Here is an 18,190-nt window from a genome sequence, read left to right as displayed (position 1 = left end):
AAGTAAGCAAACTTTAATTGAACAAGTGCAAAAGCTAATACTTTGCTTTAAAATAACGATTTATGTGGTAATATGGTATTTTGCATCTGTCCTATAAAAGTTTACTCGTTTCGCTCCATTGAATTATTCGAAATAAATTATCTTGACACAACAACAACGAAAATAATTTGTTTTTGTTTAAACTGTAACATAAATCGTTTTTATAAAACGAACTAAGACGTTTGGCATCTGTTTCGTGAAAGTTTTCTCGTTTGGGGGCATAAAATCGTTTGAAATTAAGAGTTCTGGTCAAAACTATAACGTAAATTATTTCTTTGTATCACTTTAAAGATTTGCGTTATAGTCTTGCCGAGAACTGTTAATTTTTTGCATCTGCCCCATAAAAGTTCATTAGTTTCAAATCATAAAATCGTTTGAAATAAACAGTGCTGGTCAAAACTATAACGTAAATTATTTCTTTGAGACGAAATTTAAAGTTTTCATTAAGTTTTATACAAGTTTACTCTATTCTATCTAAAGGAGTAATCAGGATAAATTGCTTTTATCTAGAGTAATATATAATTTGCAGTTTTCAGCCAGAATAAGACGTTTTTAATCTTTTTAATGTAAGTTTTTGTATTCAAAACAAAGGATCGTCTAAAGTAAGCAGTTTTTGTCCAGACTGAAACGTAATTCGAATTTCTGTGCCTGAATAAGGGGTTTTCAGTTACCTTGATGTAAGGTTTCATGTTTGTAACAATGAATTAACGAAAATAATTGGTTTTTATCCAAACTGTGGCATGAATCGTTTTTAAAAGGCGAAATAAGATGTTTTTCCTCTGTACAGTGAAAGTTTACTCGTTTCAAAGCATAGAACCGTTTGAAATTAACAGCTCTCGTTAAGACTATAACGCAAATCTTTTGTTTTGTGTTAAAATAAGACGTTTTTAGTTAGTTTGATATGTTTTCTTGTTCAAAGCAAAATATTGTCGAAAATCAACCGTTTTTGTCTAAACTGATACAAAATTCGGTGGTTTGTGTCCGAATACAAAGTTTTCAGATTCTTTAATGTTAGGTTTGCTGCTTCTAACAAAGAATCAACGAAAATATTTCGTTTTAATACAAACTGCAATATAAAATGTCTTTATAGGACAAAACATGATGTTTGGCATCTGTTTAATAAAAATTTACTCGTTTGGAAGCATGAATCATTCCAAATAAGCTATTCTCGTCGAAACTAATATGACGACTAAAAACGATTCTGAAGACTTTGGTAACTTTTATGTCTTTTTCTTTTTTCTCTACTAAAGTGTTAGACACAATTAATTTAGTTTAATTTCAGTATTTCAAACATTTAATTTTTAAGCAAGTTTTTGTTAAATATTATTTATATCCAACTTTATAACTCGCTGATGGTTGGTCCTACAAGAAAAATGCCAATAACTATTTTGTAGGAAATTTTATCAGCTTTATTTTGAAAAAAAGATAAAAACTGATAGGAGTAATTGTTTTCGAGATATAAGCAAAAAACCAAAGTGAAAACTGTTACCGTTTCAGAACAAAAATGTAATTCAGTTTTCAATGTTTGAGACGAAGACGAAACTGTAGCATTTAAAAACGACTCTGAAGACTTCAGTGACTTTTATGTCACTTCCTTTTTCTTCTAATAAAGTATTGGACCCAATAAATTAAGTGTATTTTAAATCACAAGACATTTTCTTTTAAAGCACTTCTTTTTTAAATATTAATTATTTTCAATCTTATATCTCGCTTATGGTTAGTCCTACATAAAAAATGCAAATAACTATTTTGTAGGAAATTTTATCAGCTTGAATTTTAGTAAAAAGATAAAAATTGATAGGAGTAACTGTTTTCGAGATATGAGCAAGAAACCAAAACACTGTTACCTTAATTAAGCGTTTGCATATAAGCAAATTTAGTTCTATTAGTATTATTATTATTAATGTTATTGTTATTAATATGACGATTAAAGACAACTTTGAAACCTTTAGTGACTTTTATGTCGTCTTCTTTTTCCTCTACTAAAGTGTTAGACACAATTAAATTAGTTTAATTTCAGTTTTTCAAACATTTTATTTTAAAGCAAATTTTTGTTAAATATTATTTATATCCAACTCTATAACTCGCTTATGGTTGGTCCTACAAGAAAAATGCAAATAACTATTTTGTAGGAAATTTTATCAGCTTTAATTTTGATAGAAAGATAAAAATTGATAGGAGTAACTGTTTTCGAGATATAAGCAAAAAACCAATAAGAAAACTGTGACTGTTACTGAACAAAAATGTAATTCGGTTTTCAATGTTTGAGACGAAGACGAAACTGCAGCATTTAAAAACGACTCTGAAGACTTCAGTGACTTTTATGTCACTTCCTTTTTCTTCTAATAAAGTATTGGACCCAATAAATTAAGTGTATTTTAAATCACAAGACATTTTCTGTTAAAGCACTTTTTTTTTAAATATTAATTATTTTCAATCATATATCTCGCTTATGGTTAGACCTACATGAAAAATGCAAATAACTATTTTATAGGAAATTTTATCAGCTTGAATTTTAGTAAAAAGATAAAAATTGATAGGAGTAACTGTTTTCGAGATATAAGCAAGAAACCAAAACACTGTTACCTTAATTAAGCGTTTGCATATAAGCAAATTTAGTACTATTAGTATTATTATTATTAATGTTATTGTTATTAATATGACAACTAAAGACAACTCTAAAACCTTTAGTGACTTTTATGTCTTTTCCTTTTTCCTCTACTAAAGTGTTAGACACAATTAAATTAGTTTAATTTCAGTTTTTCAAACATTTTATTTTAAAGCAAATTTTTGTTAAAAATTATTTATATCCAACTCTATAACTCGCTTATGGTTGGTCCTACAAGAAAAATGCAAATAACTATTTTGTAGGAAATTTTATCAGCTTTAATTTTGAAAAAAAGACAAAAATTCATAGGAGTAATTGTTTTCGAGATATAAGCAAGAAACCAAAAAACTGTTACCTTAATAAAGCGCTTGCATATAAGCAGATTTAGTACTATTAGTATTATTATTATTAATGTTATTGTTATTAATATGACGACTAAAAACGATTCTGAAGACTTTGGTGACTTTTATGTCTCTTTCTTTTTTCTCTACTAAAGTGTTAGACACAATTAATTTAGTTTAATTTCAGTATTTCAAACATTTTATTTTTAAGCAAGTTTTTGTTAAATATTATTTATATCCAACTTTATAACTCGCTTATGGTTGGTCCTACAAGAAAAATGCAAATAACTATTTTGTAGGAAATGTTATCAGCTTTAATTTTGAAAGAAAGATAAAAATTGATAGGAGTAACTGTTTTCGAGATATAAGCAAAAAACCAATGTAAAAACTGTTACCGTTTCAGAACAAAAATGTAATTCAGTTTTCAATGTTTGAGACGAAGACGAAAATGCAGCATTTAAAATCGACTCTGAAGACTTCAGTGACTTATATGTCACCCCCTTTTTTTCTAATAAAGTATTGGACCTAATAAATTAAGTGTATTTTAAATCACAAGACATTTTCTGTTAAAGCACTTCTTTTTTAAATATTAATTATTTTCAATCTTATATCTCGCTTATGGTTAGTCCTACATAAAAAATGCAAATAATTATTTTGTAGGAAATTTTATCAGCTTGAATTTTAGTAAGAAGATAAAAGTTGATAGGAGTAACTGTTTTCGAGATATGAGCAAGAAACCAAAACACTGTTACCTTAATTAAGCGTTTGCATATAAGCAAATTTAGTACTATTAGTATTATTATTATTAATGTTATTGTTATTAATATGACGATTAAAGACAACTTTGAAACCTTTAGTGACTTTTATGTCTTCTTCTTTTTCCTCTACTAAAGTGTTAGACACAATTAAATTAGTTTAATTTCAGTTTTTCAAACATTTTATTTTAAAGCAAATTTTTGTTAAATATTATTTATATCCAACTCTATAACTCGCTTATGGTTGGTCCTACAAGAAAAATGCAAATAACTATTTTGTAGGAAATTTTATCAGCTTTAATTTTGAAAAAAAGACAAAAATTCATAGGAGTAACTGTTTTCGAGATATAAGCAAGAAACCAAAAAACTGTTACCTTAATAAAGCGCTTGCATATAAGCAGATTTAGTACTAATAGTATTATAATTATTAATGTTATGGTTATTAATATGACGACTAAAAACGATTCTGAAGACTTTGGTGACTTTTATGTCTTTTTCTTTTTTCTCTACTAAAGTGTTAGACACAATTAATTTAGTTTAATTTCAGTATTTCAAACATTTTATTTTTAAGCAAGTTTTTGTTAAATATTATTTATATCCAACTTTATAACTCGCTTATGGTTGGTCCCACAAGAAAAATGTAAATAACTATTTTGTAGGAAATGTTATCAGCTTTAATTTTGAAAGAAAGATAAAAATTGATAGGAGTAACTGTTTTCGAGATATGAGCAAAAAACCAAAACACTGTTACCTTAATTAAGCGTTTGCATATAAGCAAATTTAGTACTATTAGTATTATTATTATTAATGTTATTGTTATTAATATGACGATTAAAGACAACTTTGAAACCTTTAGTGACTTTTATGTCTTCTTCTTTTTCCTCTACTAAAGTGTTAGACACAATTAAATTAGTTTAATTTCAGTTTTTCAAACATTTTATTTTAAAGCAAATTTTTGTTAAATATTATTTATATCCAACTCTATAACTCGCTTATGGTTGGTCCTACAAGAAAAATGCAAATATTTATTTTGTAAGAAATTTTATCAGCTTTAATTTTGACAGAAAGATAAAAATTGATAGGAGTAACTGTTTTCGAGATATAAGCAAAAAACCAATAAGAAAACTGTGACTGTTACTGAACAAAAATGTAATTCGGTTTTCAATGTTTGAGACGAAGACGAAACTGCAGCATTTAAAAACGACTCTGAAGACTTCAGTGACTTTTATGTCACTTCCTTTTTCTTCTAATAAAGTATTGGACCCAATAAATTAAGTGTATTTTAAATCACAAGACATTTTCTGTTAAAGCACTTTTTTTTTAAATATTAATTATTTTCAATCATATATCTCGCTTATGGTTAGTCCTACATAAAAAATGCAAATAACTATTTTGTAGGAAATTTTATCAGCTTGAATTTTAGTAAAAAGATGAAAATTGATAGGAGTAACTGTTTTCGAGATATAAGCAAGAAACCAAAACACTGTTACCTTAATTAAGCGTTTGCATATAAGCAAATTTAGAACTATTAGTATTATTATTATTAATGTTATTGTTATTAATATGACAACTAAAGACAACTCTGAAACCTTAAGTGACTTTTATGTCTTTTCGTTTTTTCTCTACTAAAGTGTTAGACACAGTAAAATTAGTTTAATTTCAGTTTTTCAAACATTTTATTTTAAAGCAAATTTTTGTTAAATATTATTTATATCCAACTCTATAACTCGCTTATGGTTGGTCCTACAAGAAAAATGCAAATAACTATTTTGTAGAATATTTTATCAGCTTTAATTTTGAAAGAAAGACAAAAATTCATAGGAGTAACTGTTTTCGAGATATAAGCAAGAAACCAAAAAACTGTTACCTTAATAAAGCGCTTGCATATAAGCAGATTTAGTACTATTAGTATTATTATTATTAATGTTATTGTTATTAATATGACGACTAAAAACGATTCTGAAGACTTTGGTGACTTTTATGTCTTTTTCTTTTTTCTCTACTAAAGTGTTAGACACAATTAATTTAGTTTAATTTCAGTTTTTTAAACATTTTATTTTTAAGCAAGTTTTTGTTAAATATTATTTATATCCAACTTTATAACTCGCTTATGGTTGGTCCTACAAGAAAAATGCAAATAACTATTTTGTAGGAAATGTTATCAGCTTTAATTTTGAAAAAAGGATAAAAATTGATAGGAGTAACTGTTTTCGAGATATAAGCAAAAAACCAAAGTAAAAACTGTTACCGTTTCAGAACAAAAATGTAATTCAGTTTTCAATGTTTGAGACGATGACGAAAATGCAGCATTTAAAATCGACTCTGAAGACTTCAGTGACTTATATGTCACCCCCTTTTTTTTTTAATAAAGTATTGGACCTAATAAATTAAGTGTATTTTAAATCACAAGACATTTTCTGTTAAAGCACTTCTTTTTTAAATATTAATTATTTTCAATCTTATATCTCGCTTATGGTTAGTCCTACATAAAAAATGCAAATAACTATTTTGTAGGAAATTTTATCAGCTTAAATTTTAGTAAAAAAATAAAAATTGATAGGAGTAACTGTTTTCGAGATATGAGCAAGAAACCAAAACACTGTTACCTTAATTAAGCGTTTGCATATAAGCAAATATTGTACTATTAGTATTATTATAAAACACTGTTACCTTAATTAAGCGTTTGCATATAAGCAAATTTAGTACTATTAGTATTATTATTATTAATGTTATTGTTATTAATATGACGATTAAAGACAACTTTGAAACCTTTAGTGACTTTTATGTCTTCTTCTTTTTCCTCTACTTCAGTTTTTCAAACATTTTATTTTAAAGCAAATTTTTGTTAAATATTATTTATATCCAACTCTATAACTCGCTTATGGTTGGTCCTACAAGAAAAATGCAAATAACTATTTTGTAGGAAATTTTATCAGCTTGAATTTTAGTAAAAAGATAAAAATTGATAGGAGTAACTGTTTTCGAGATATAAGCAAGAAACCAAAACACTGTTACCTTAATTAAGCGTTTGCATATAAGCAAATTTAGTACTATTAGTATTATTATTATTAATGTTATTGTTATTAATATGACAACTAAAGACAACTCTGAAACCTTTAGTTACTTTTATGTCTTTTCCTTTTTTCTCTACTAAAGTGTTAGACACAGTTAAATTAGTTTAATTTCAGTTTTTCAAACATTTTATTTTAAAGCAAATTTTTGTTAAATATTATTTATATCCAACTCTATAACTCGCTTATGGTTGGTCCTACAAGAAAAATGCAAATAACTATTTTGTAGGAAATGTTATCAGCTTTAATTTTGAAAGAAAGATAAAAATTGATAGGAGTAACTGTTTTCGAGATATAAGCAAAAAACCAAAGTAAAAACTGTTACCGTTTAAGAACAAAAATGTAATTCAGTTTTCAATGTTTGAGACGAAGACGAAAATGCAGCATTTAAAATCGACTCTGAAAACTTTAGTGACTTATATGTCACCCCCTTTTTTTTTAATAAAGTATTGAACCTAATAAATTAAGTGTATTTTAAATCACAAGACATTTTCTGTTAAAGCACTTCTTTTTTAAATATTAATTATTTTCAATCTTATATCTCGCTTATGGTTAGTCCTACATAAAAAATGCAAATAACTATTTTGTAGGAATTTTTATCAGCTTGAATTTCAGTAAAAAGATAAAAATTGATAGGAGTAACTGTTTTCGAGATATGAGCAAGAAACCAAAACACTGTTACCTTAATTAAGCGTTTGCATATAAGCAAATTTAGTACTATTAGTATTATTATTATTAATGTTATTGTTATTAATATGACGATTAAAGACAACTTTGAAACCTTTAGTGACTTTTATGTCTTCTTCTTTTTCCTCTACTAAAGTGTTAGACACAATTAAATTAGTTTAATTTCAGTTTTTCAAACATTTTATTTTAAAGCAAATTTTTGTTAAATATTATTTATATCCAACTCTATAACTTTTAACTTTTAATTATTTTCAATCATATATCTCGCTTATGGTTAGTCCTACATGAAAAATGCAAATAACTATTTTGTAGGAAATTTTATCAGCTTGAATTTTAGTAAAAAGATAAAAATTGATAGGAGTAACTGTTTTCGAGACATAAGCAAGAAACCAAAACACTGTTACCTTAATTAAGCGTTTGCATATAAGCAAATTTAGTACTATTAGTATTATTATTATTAATGTTATTGTTATTAATATGACAACTAAAGACAACTCTGAAACCTTTAGTGACTTTTATGTCTTTTTCTTTTTCCTCTACTAAAGTGTTAGACTCAATTAATTTAGTTTAATTTCGGTTTTTCAAACATTTTATTTTAAAGCAAATTTTTGTTAAATATTATTTATATCCAACTCTATAACTCGCTTATGGTTGGTCCTACAAAAAAATGCAAATAACTATTTTGTAGGAAATTTTATTAGCTTTAATTTTGAAAAAAAGATAAAAATTGATAGGAGTAACTGTTTTCGAGATATAAGCAAGAAACCAAAAAAATGTTACGTTAATTAAGCGTTTGCATATAAGCAAATTTAGTACTATTAGTATTATTATTATTAATGTTATTGTTATTAATATGACGACTAAAGACGACTCTGAAACATTTAGTGACTTTTATGTCTTCTCCTTTTTCCTCTACTAAAGTGTTAGACACAATTAATTTAGTTTAATTCCGGTTTTTCAAGCATTTTATTTTAAAGCAAATTTTTGTTAAATATTATTTATATCCAACTCTATAACTCGTTTATGCTTGGTCCTACAAGAAAAATGTAAATAACTATTTTGTTGGAAATTTTATCAGCTTTAATTTTGAAAGAAAGATAAAATTTGATAGGAGTAACTGTTTTCGAGATATAAGCAAAAAACCATTAAGAAAACTGTAACTGTTACTGAACAAAAATGTAATTCAGTTTTCAATGTTTGAGACGAAGTCAAAAATGCAGCATTTAAAAACGACTCTGAAGACTTCAGTGACTTTTATGTCACCTCCTTTTTCTTCTAATAAAGTATTGGACCCAACAAATTAAGTGTATTTTAAATCACAAGACATTTTCTGTTAAAACACTTTTTTTTAATTAATAATTATTTTCAAACTTATATCTCGCTTATGGTTAGTTCTACATGAAAAATGCAAATAACTATTTTGTAGGAAATTTTATCACCTTTAATTTTGGTGAAAAAGTAAAAATTGATAGGAGTAACTGTTTTCGAGATATAGGCAAAAAACAAAAAAACTGTTACCTTAATTAAGCGCTTGCATATAAGCAAATTTAGTACTACTAGTATTGTTATTATAAATGTTATTGTTATTAATATGACGACTAAAGACAACTTTAAGACTTTAGTGACTTTTATGTCTCCTCCTTTTTCCTCTACTAGAGTGTTAGACACAATTAATTTAGTTTAATTTCGGTTTTTCAAACATTTTATTTTAAAGCAAATTTTTGTTAAATATTAAAAACTATAAAATGGCTTAGATTGCCTAAAAACACAGATCACACATGATCTTTTGCATAAAAATGAGAAAACGCTCATGTAACACACAAAATAAGCTCCATTTTTCCTTTTTAAAAGTATTATTATTATTATTACTTTTGTTACTATTACTATTATTATTATTATTATTATTATTATTATTATTGTTATTATTATTATTATTATTATTATTATTATTATTATTATTATTATTATTATTATTAAAAACTTATATTAAACAGACAGAAAACGTCGTATTCTGACACAACTTAAAACACAGATCACACATGATCTTTTGCATAGAAATGAGAAAACGCTCATATAACACAAAATAAGCTTCATTTTGGCTTAGAAAACTAAGCTTACTTTTACTACTACTATTATTTTTATTTTTATTATTATTATTATTATTACTATTATTTTTATTATTATTATTACTATTATTATTATTATTATTATTATTATTATTATTATTATTATTATTATTATTAATATTATTATTATTAAAGACCGATTATAACTTTTGTATAGTAAATGTTTTTATACCAGTTTTAAAATGAGTTATTAATTTTAGACAATTTCTTGCCTAAAAACACAGATCACAGATGATCTCTTGCATAGAAATGAGAAAACGCTCAGATAACACAAAATAAGCATCATTTTTGCTTAGAAAAACTAAGCTTTAATTTAGAAAGAAATTTATTATTATAAGTATTATTATCATTATTATTATTATTATTATTATTATTATTATTATTATTATTGTTTTTTTTATTACTATTATTATTATTATTATTATTATTATTATTATTATTATTATTATTATTATTAACTTTTGTATAGTAAATGTTTTTATACCAGTTTTAAAATGAGTTATTAATTTTATTCAATTTCTTGCCTAAAAACACAGATCACAGATGATCTCTTGCATAGAAATGAGAAAACGCTCATATAACACACAAAATAAGCATCATTTTTGCTTAGAAAAACTAAGCTTTAATTTAGAAACAAATTAATTATTATAAGTATTATTATCATTATTATTATTATTATTATTATTATTATTATTATTTCTTTTATTACTATTATTATTATTATTATTATTATTATTATTATTACTATTATTATTATTATTATTATTATTACTATTATTATTATTATTATTATTAACTTTTGTATAGTAAATGTTTTTATACCAGTTTTAAAATGAGTTATTAATTTTAGACAATTTCTTGCCTAAAAATACAGATCACAGATGATTTCTTGCATAGAAATGAGAAAGCGCTCATATAACACACAAAATAAGCTTCATTTTTGCTTAGAAAACTAAGCTTACTTTTATTTCTATTATTATTTTTATTATTATTATTATTATTATTATTGTTGTTATTATTATTATTATTATTATTATTATTATTATTATTATTATTATTATTATTATTATTATTATTATTATTATTATTATTATTATTATTATTATTATTATTATTATTATTGTTATTATTATTATTATTATTATTAAAAACTTATATTAAACAGACAGAAAACGTCGTATTCTGACACAAAAAAACGAATTACGTTATAGACTTGACGAGAACGGCGTATCTCGGACTCTTATAGGACTCTTATAGGGTCAAAAATTATCAGTTTGGATTAAAACAAATTATTTTTGTTGACTCTCAGTCTGAATTGTTCATCAGTTCAAACAAAAACGGCTTACTTTAGACGATCTTTTGCTTTGAACAAGAAAACTTACATCGAACAGACTAAAAACGTATTAATCTGGCATAAAAGAGCAATTTATGTATCACTTTGAATAAAGGCAGCTAATCCTATTCGTTTCATTGCTTAAAATAGACAAAATTGTTAATAAATCTAACAAAAACGCTGTAGTCTAGCACAAAATACTAATTACATTATAGTTTCGACGAAAATAGCTTATTTGGAATGATTCTATGCTTCCAAACGAGTAAATTTTTAATAAACAGATGCCAAACATCATGTTTTGTCCTATAAAGACATTTTATATTGCAGTTTGTATTAAAACAAAATATTTTCGTTGATTCTTTGTTAGAAGCAGCAAACCTAACATTAAAGAATCTGAAAACTTTGTATTCGGACACAAACCACCGAATTTTGTTTCAGTTTAGACAAAAACGGTTGATTTTCGACAATATTTTGCTTTGAACAAGAAAGCTTATATCAAACTGACTAAAAACGTCTTATTTTAGCACAAAACAAAAGATTTGCGTTATAGTCTTAAAGCTGATTCATGCCACAGTTTGGATAAAAACCAATTATTTTTGTTAATTCATTGTTACAAACAAGAAACCTTACATCAAAGAAACTGAAAACCCCTTATTTAGGCACAGAAATTCGAATTACGTTTCAGTCTGGACAAAAACTGCTTATTTTAGACGATCCTTTGTTTTGAACACGAAAACTTACATTAAAAAGATTAAAAACGTCTTATTCTGGCTGAAAACTGCAAATTATATATTACTCTAGATAAAAGCAATTTATCCTGATTACTCCTTTACTTAGAATAGAGTAAACTTGTATAAAACTTAATGAAAACTTTAAATTTCGTCTCAAAGAAATAATTTACGTTATAGTTTTGACCAGCACTGTTTATTTCAAACGAAATTATGATTCGAAACTAATGAACTTTTATGGGGCAGATGCAAAACCACATATTACCATATAAAGCGTTGTTTTAAAGCAAAGTATTACCTTTTGCAACAAGAAATTTCACGTCAAAGAAACTGTAAACATCGTATCCATGCACAAATATCGAATTACGTATCAGTTTAGGCAAATACAGCTTATTTTAAACGATTCCTTGCTATAAACAAGAAAAATTTTATCAAACATATTGAAAATGTCTTATTCTCGAAAATAAGAGCAAATTATGTATCAGTTTTAACAAAAGCGGATTACTCTGTTTGATTCTATGCTTAGAGTAGAGTAAACTACTATAAAACGTAATGAAAACTCTATATTCAAGCTCAAAAGAACAAATTACGTTATAGTTTTGACAAAAAAAAATTATTTCGGACGACTACATATTTCGAAGTAAGCAAACTTTAATTGAACAAGTGCAAAAGCTAATACTTTGCTTTAAAATAACGATTTATGTGGTAATATGGTATTTTGCATCTGTCCTATAAAAGTTTCTCGTTTCGCTCCATTGAATCATTCGAAATAAATTATTTTGACACAACAACGAAAATAATTTTTTTGTTTAAACTGTAACATGTCGTTTTTATAAAACGAACTAAGACGTTTGGCATCTGTTTAGTGAAAGTTTTCTCGTTTGGGGGCATAAAATCGTTTGAAATTAACAGTTCTGGTCAAAACTATAACGTAAATTATTTCTTTGAGACGAAATTTAAAGTTTTCATTAAGTTTTATACAAGTTTGCTCTATTCTAAGCAAAGGAGTAATCAGGATAAACTGCTTTTATCCAAAGTAATACATAATTTGCAGTTTTGAGCCAGAATAAGACGTTTTTAATCTTTTTAATGTAAGTTTTCGTGTTCAAAAGAAAGAATCGTCTAAAATAAGCAATTTGTGTCCAGACTGAAACGTAATTTGATTTTCTGGGCCTGAATAAGAGGTTTTCAGTTTCTTTGATGTAAGGTTTCTTGTTTGTAACAATGAATAAACGAAAATCATTGGTTTTAATCCAAACTGTGACATAAATCGTTTTTTAAAGGCGAAATCAGACGTTTTGCCTCTGTTCAGTGAAAGTATACTGGTTTCAAAGCATAGAATCGTTTGAAATTAACAGTTCTCGTCAAGACTATAAAGCAAATCTTTAAAGTGATACAAAGAAATAATTTACGTAATAGTTTTGACCAGAACTGTTAATTTCAAACGATTTTATGCCCCCAAACGAGAAAACTTTCACTAAACAGATGCCAAACGTCTTAGTTCGTTTTAAAAAAGCGATTTATGTTACAGTTTAAACAAAAACAAATTATTTGTGTTGTTGTTGTGTCAAAATAATTTATTTCTAATGATTCAATGGAGCGAAACGGGTAAACTTTTATAGGACAGATGCAAAATACCATATTACCACATAAATCATTATTTTAAAGCAAAGTATTAGCTTTTGCACATGTTCAATTAAAGTTTGCTTACTTCGAAGTATGTAATCGTCCGAAATATTTTTTTTGTCAAAACTATAACGTAATTTGTTCTTTTGAGCTTGAATATAGAGTTTTCATTACGTTTTATAGTAGTTTACTCTACTCTAAGCATAGAATCAAACAGAGTAATCCGCTTTTGTTAAAACTGATACATAATTTGCTCTTATTCTCGAGAATATGACGTTTTCAATATGCTTGATAAAATTTTTCTTGTTTATAGCAAGGAATCGTTTAAAATAAGCTGTATTTGCCTAAACTGATACGTAATTAGATATTTATGTATGGATACGAAGTTTTCAGTTTCTTTGACGTGAAATTTCTTGTTGCAAAAGGTAATACTTTGCTTTAAAACAACGCTTTATATGGTAATATGTGGTTTTGCATCTGCCCCATAAAAGTTCATTAGTTTTGAATCATAATTTCGTTTGAAATAAACAGTGCTGGTCAAAACTATAACGTAAATTATTTCTTTGAGACGAAATTTAAAGTTTTCATTAAGTTTTATACAAGTTTACTCTATTCTAAGTAAAGGAGTAATCAGGATAAATTGCTTTTATCTAGAGTAATATATAATTTGCAGTTTTCAGCCAGAATAAGACGTTTTTAATATTTTTAATGTAAGTTTTCGTGTTCAAAACAAAAGATCGTCTAAAATAAGCAGTTTTTGTCCAGACTGAAACGTAATTCGAATTTCTGTGCCTAAATAAGGGGTTTTCAGTTTCTTTGATGTAAGGTTTCTTGTTTGTAACAATGAATTAACAAAAATAATTGGTTTTTATCCAAACTGTGGCATGAATCAGCTTTAAGACTATAACGCAAATCTTTTGTTTTGTGCTAAAATAAGACGTTTTTAGTCAGTTTGATATAAGCTTTCTTGTTCAAAGCAAAATATTGTCGAAAATCAACCGTTTTTGTCTAAACTGAAACAAAATTCGGTGGTTTGTGTCCGAATACAAAGTTTTCAGATTCTTTAATGTTAGGTTTGCTGCTTCTAACAAAGAATCAACGAAAATATTTTGTTTTAATACAAACTGCAATATAAAATGTCTTTATAGGACAAAACATGATGTTTGGCATCTGTTTATTAAAAATTTACTCGTTTGGAAGCATAGAATCATTCCAAATAAGCTATTCTCGTCGAAACTATAATGTAATTAGTATTTTGTGCTAGAATACAGCGTTTTTGTTAGATTTATTAACAATGTTGTCTATTTTAAGCAATGAAACGAATAGGATTAGCTGCCTTTATCCAAAGTGATACATAAATTGCTCTTTTATGCCAGATTAATACGTTTTTAGTCTGTTCGATGTAAGTTTTCTTGTTCAAAGCAAAAGATCGTCTAAAGTAAGCCGTTTTTGTTTGAACTGATGAACAATTCAGACTGAGAGTCAACAAAAATAATTTGTTTTAATCCAAACTGATAATTTTTGACCCTATAAGAGTCCTATAAGAGTCCGTGATACGCCGTTCTCGTCAAGTCTATAACGTAATTCGTTTTTTTGTGTCAGAATACGACGTTTTCTGTCTGTTTAATATAAGTTTTTAATAATAATAATAATAATAACAATAATAATAATAATAATAATAACAATAATAATAATAATAATAATAATAATAATAATAATAATAATAATAATAATAAAAATAATAATAGAAATAAAAGTAAGCTTAGTTTTCTAAGCAAAAATGAAGCTTATTTTGTGTGTTATATGAGCGCTTTCTCATTTCTATGCAAGAAATCATCTGTGATCTGTATTTTTAGGCAAGAAATTGTCTAAAATTAATAACTCATTTTAAAACTGGTATAAAAACATTTACTATACAAAAGTTAATAATAATAATAATAATAATAATAATAATAATAATAATAATAATAATAATAATAATAATAATAATAATAATAATAATAATAGTAATAATAATAATAATAATAATAATAGTAATAATAATAATAATAATAATAATAATAATAATAATAATAATGATAATAATACTTATAATAATGAATTTCTTTCTAAATTAAAGCTTAGTTTTTCTAAGCAAAAATGATGCTTATTTTGTGTTATATGAGCGTTTTCTCATTTCTATGCAAGAGATCATCTGTGATCTGTGTTTTTAGGCAAGAAATTGAATAAAATTAATAACTCATTTTAAAACTGGTATAAAAACATTTACTATACAAAAGTTAATAATAATAATAATAATAATAATAATAATAATAATAATAATAATAATAATAATAATAATAATAATAATAATAATAATGATAATAATACTTATAATAATAAATTTCTTTCTAAATTAAAGCTTAGTTTTTCTAAGCAAAAATGAAGCTTATTTTGTGTGTTATATGAGCGCTTTCTCATTTCTATGCAAGAAATCATCTGTGATCTGTATTTTTAGGCAAGAAATTGTCTAAAATTAATAACTCATTTTAAAACTGGTATAAAAACATTTACTATACAAAAGTTAATAATAATAAAAATAATAATAATAATAATAATAATAATAATAATAATAATAATAATAATAATAATAATAATAATAATAATAATAGTAATAATAATAATAATAATAATAGTAATAATAATAATAATAATAATAATAATAATAATAATAATAATAATAATAATAATGATAATAATACTTATAATAATGATATTCTTTCTAAATTAAAGCTTAGTTTTTCTAAGCAAAAATGATGCTTATTTTGTGTGTTATATGAGCGTTTTCTCATTTCTATGCAAGAGATCATCTGTGATCTGTGTTTTTAGGCAAGAAATTGAATAAAATTAATAACTCATTTTAAAACTGGTATAAAAACATTTACTATACAAAAGTTAATAATAATAATAATAATAATAATAATAATAATAATAATAATAATAATAGTAATAAAAGAAACAATAATAATAATAATAATAATAATAATAATAATAATAATAATAATAATAATAATGATAATAATACTTATAATAATAAATTTCTTTCTAAATTAAAGCTTAGTTTTTCTAAGCAAAAATGATGCTTATTTTGTGTTATCTGAGCGTTTTCTCATTTCTATGCAAGAGATCATCTGTGATCTGTGTTTTTAGGCAAGAAATTGTCTAAAATTAATAACTCATTTTAAAACTGGTATAAAAACATTTACTATACAAAAGTTATAATCGGTCTTTAATAATAATAATATTAATAATAATAATAATAATAATAATAATAATAATAATAATAATAATAATAATAATAATAATAATAGTAATAATAATAATAAAAATAATAGTAATAATAATAATAATAATAAAAATAAAAATAATAGTAGTAGTAAAAGTAAACTTAGTTTTCTAAGCCAAAATGAAGCTTATTTTGTGTTATATGAGCGTTTTCTCATTTCTATGCAAAAGATCATGTGTGATCTGTGTTTTAAGTTGTGTCAGAATACGACGTTTTCTGTCTGTTGAATATAAGTTTTTAATAATAATAATAATAATAATAATAATAATAATAATAATAATAATAATAATAATAACAATAATAATAATAATAATAATAATAATAATAATAATAGTAATAGTAACAAAAGTAATAATAATAATAATACTTTTAAAAAGGAAAAATGGAGCTTATTTTGTGTGTTACATGAGCGTTTTCTCATTTTTATGCAAAAGATCATGTGTGATCTGTGTTTTTAGGCAATCTAAGCCATTTTATAGTTTTTAATATTTAACAAAAATTTGCTTTAAAATAAAATGTTTGAAAAACCGAAATTAAACTAAATTAATTGTGTCTAACACTTTAGTAGAGGAAAAAGGAGGAGACATAAAAGTCACTAAAGTCTTAAAGTTGTCTTTAGTCGTCATATTAATAACAATAACATTTATAATAACAATACTAGTAGTACTAAATTTGCTAATATGCAAGCGCTTAATTAAGGTAACAGTTTTTTTGTTTTTTGCCTATATCTCGAAAACAGTTACTCCTATCAATTTTTACTTTTTCACCAAAATTAAAGGCGATAAAATTTCCTACAAAATAGTTATTTGCATTTTTCATGTAGAACTAACCATAAGCGAGATATAAGTTTGAAAATAATTATTAATTAAAAAAAAGTGTTTTAACAGAAAATGTCTTGTGATTTAAAATACACTTAATTTGTTGGGTCCAATACTTTATTAGAAGAAAAAGGAGGTGACATAAAAGTCACTGAAGTCTTCAGAGTCGTTTTTAAATGCTGCATTTTTGACTTCGTCTCAAACATTGAAAACTGAATTACATTTTTGTTCAGTAACAGTTACAGTTTTCTTATTGGTTTTTTGCTTATATCTCGAAAACAGTTACTCCTATCAAATTTTATCTTTCTTTCAAAATTAAAGCTGATAAAATTTCCAACAAAATAGTTATTTACATTTTTCTTGTAGGACCAAGCATAAACGAGTTATAGAGTTGGATATAAATAATATTTAACAAAAATTTGCTTTAAAATAAAATGCTTGAAAAACCGGAATTAAACTAAATTAATTGTGTCTAACACTTTAGTAGAGGAAAAAGGAGAAGACATAAAAGTCACTAAATGTTTCAGAGTCGTCTTTAGTCGTCATATTAATAACAATAACATTAATAATAATAATACTAATAGTACTAAATTTGCTTATATGCAAACGCTTAATTAACGTAACATTTTTTTGGTTTCTTGCTTATATCTCGAAAACAGTTACTCCTATCAATTTTTATCTTTTTTTCAAAATTAAAGCTAATAAAATTTCCTACAAAATAGTTATTTGCATT

Source organism: Tribolium castaneum, chromosome 8, assembly GCF_031307605.1.
Source record: "Tribolium castaneum strain GA2 chromosome 8, icTriCast1.1, whole genome shotgun sequence".
In the NCBI taxonomy this organism is placed as follows: Eukaryota; Metazoa; Arthropoda; class Insecta; order Coleoptera; family Tenebrionidae; genus Tribolium; species Tribolium castaneum.
The sequence above is the reverse complement of the archived record's forward strand: the minus strand, read 5'-3'. Positions refer to the sequence as shown.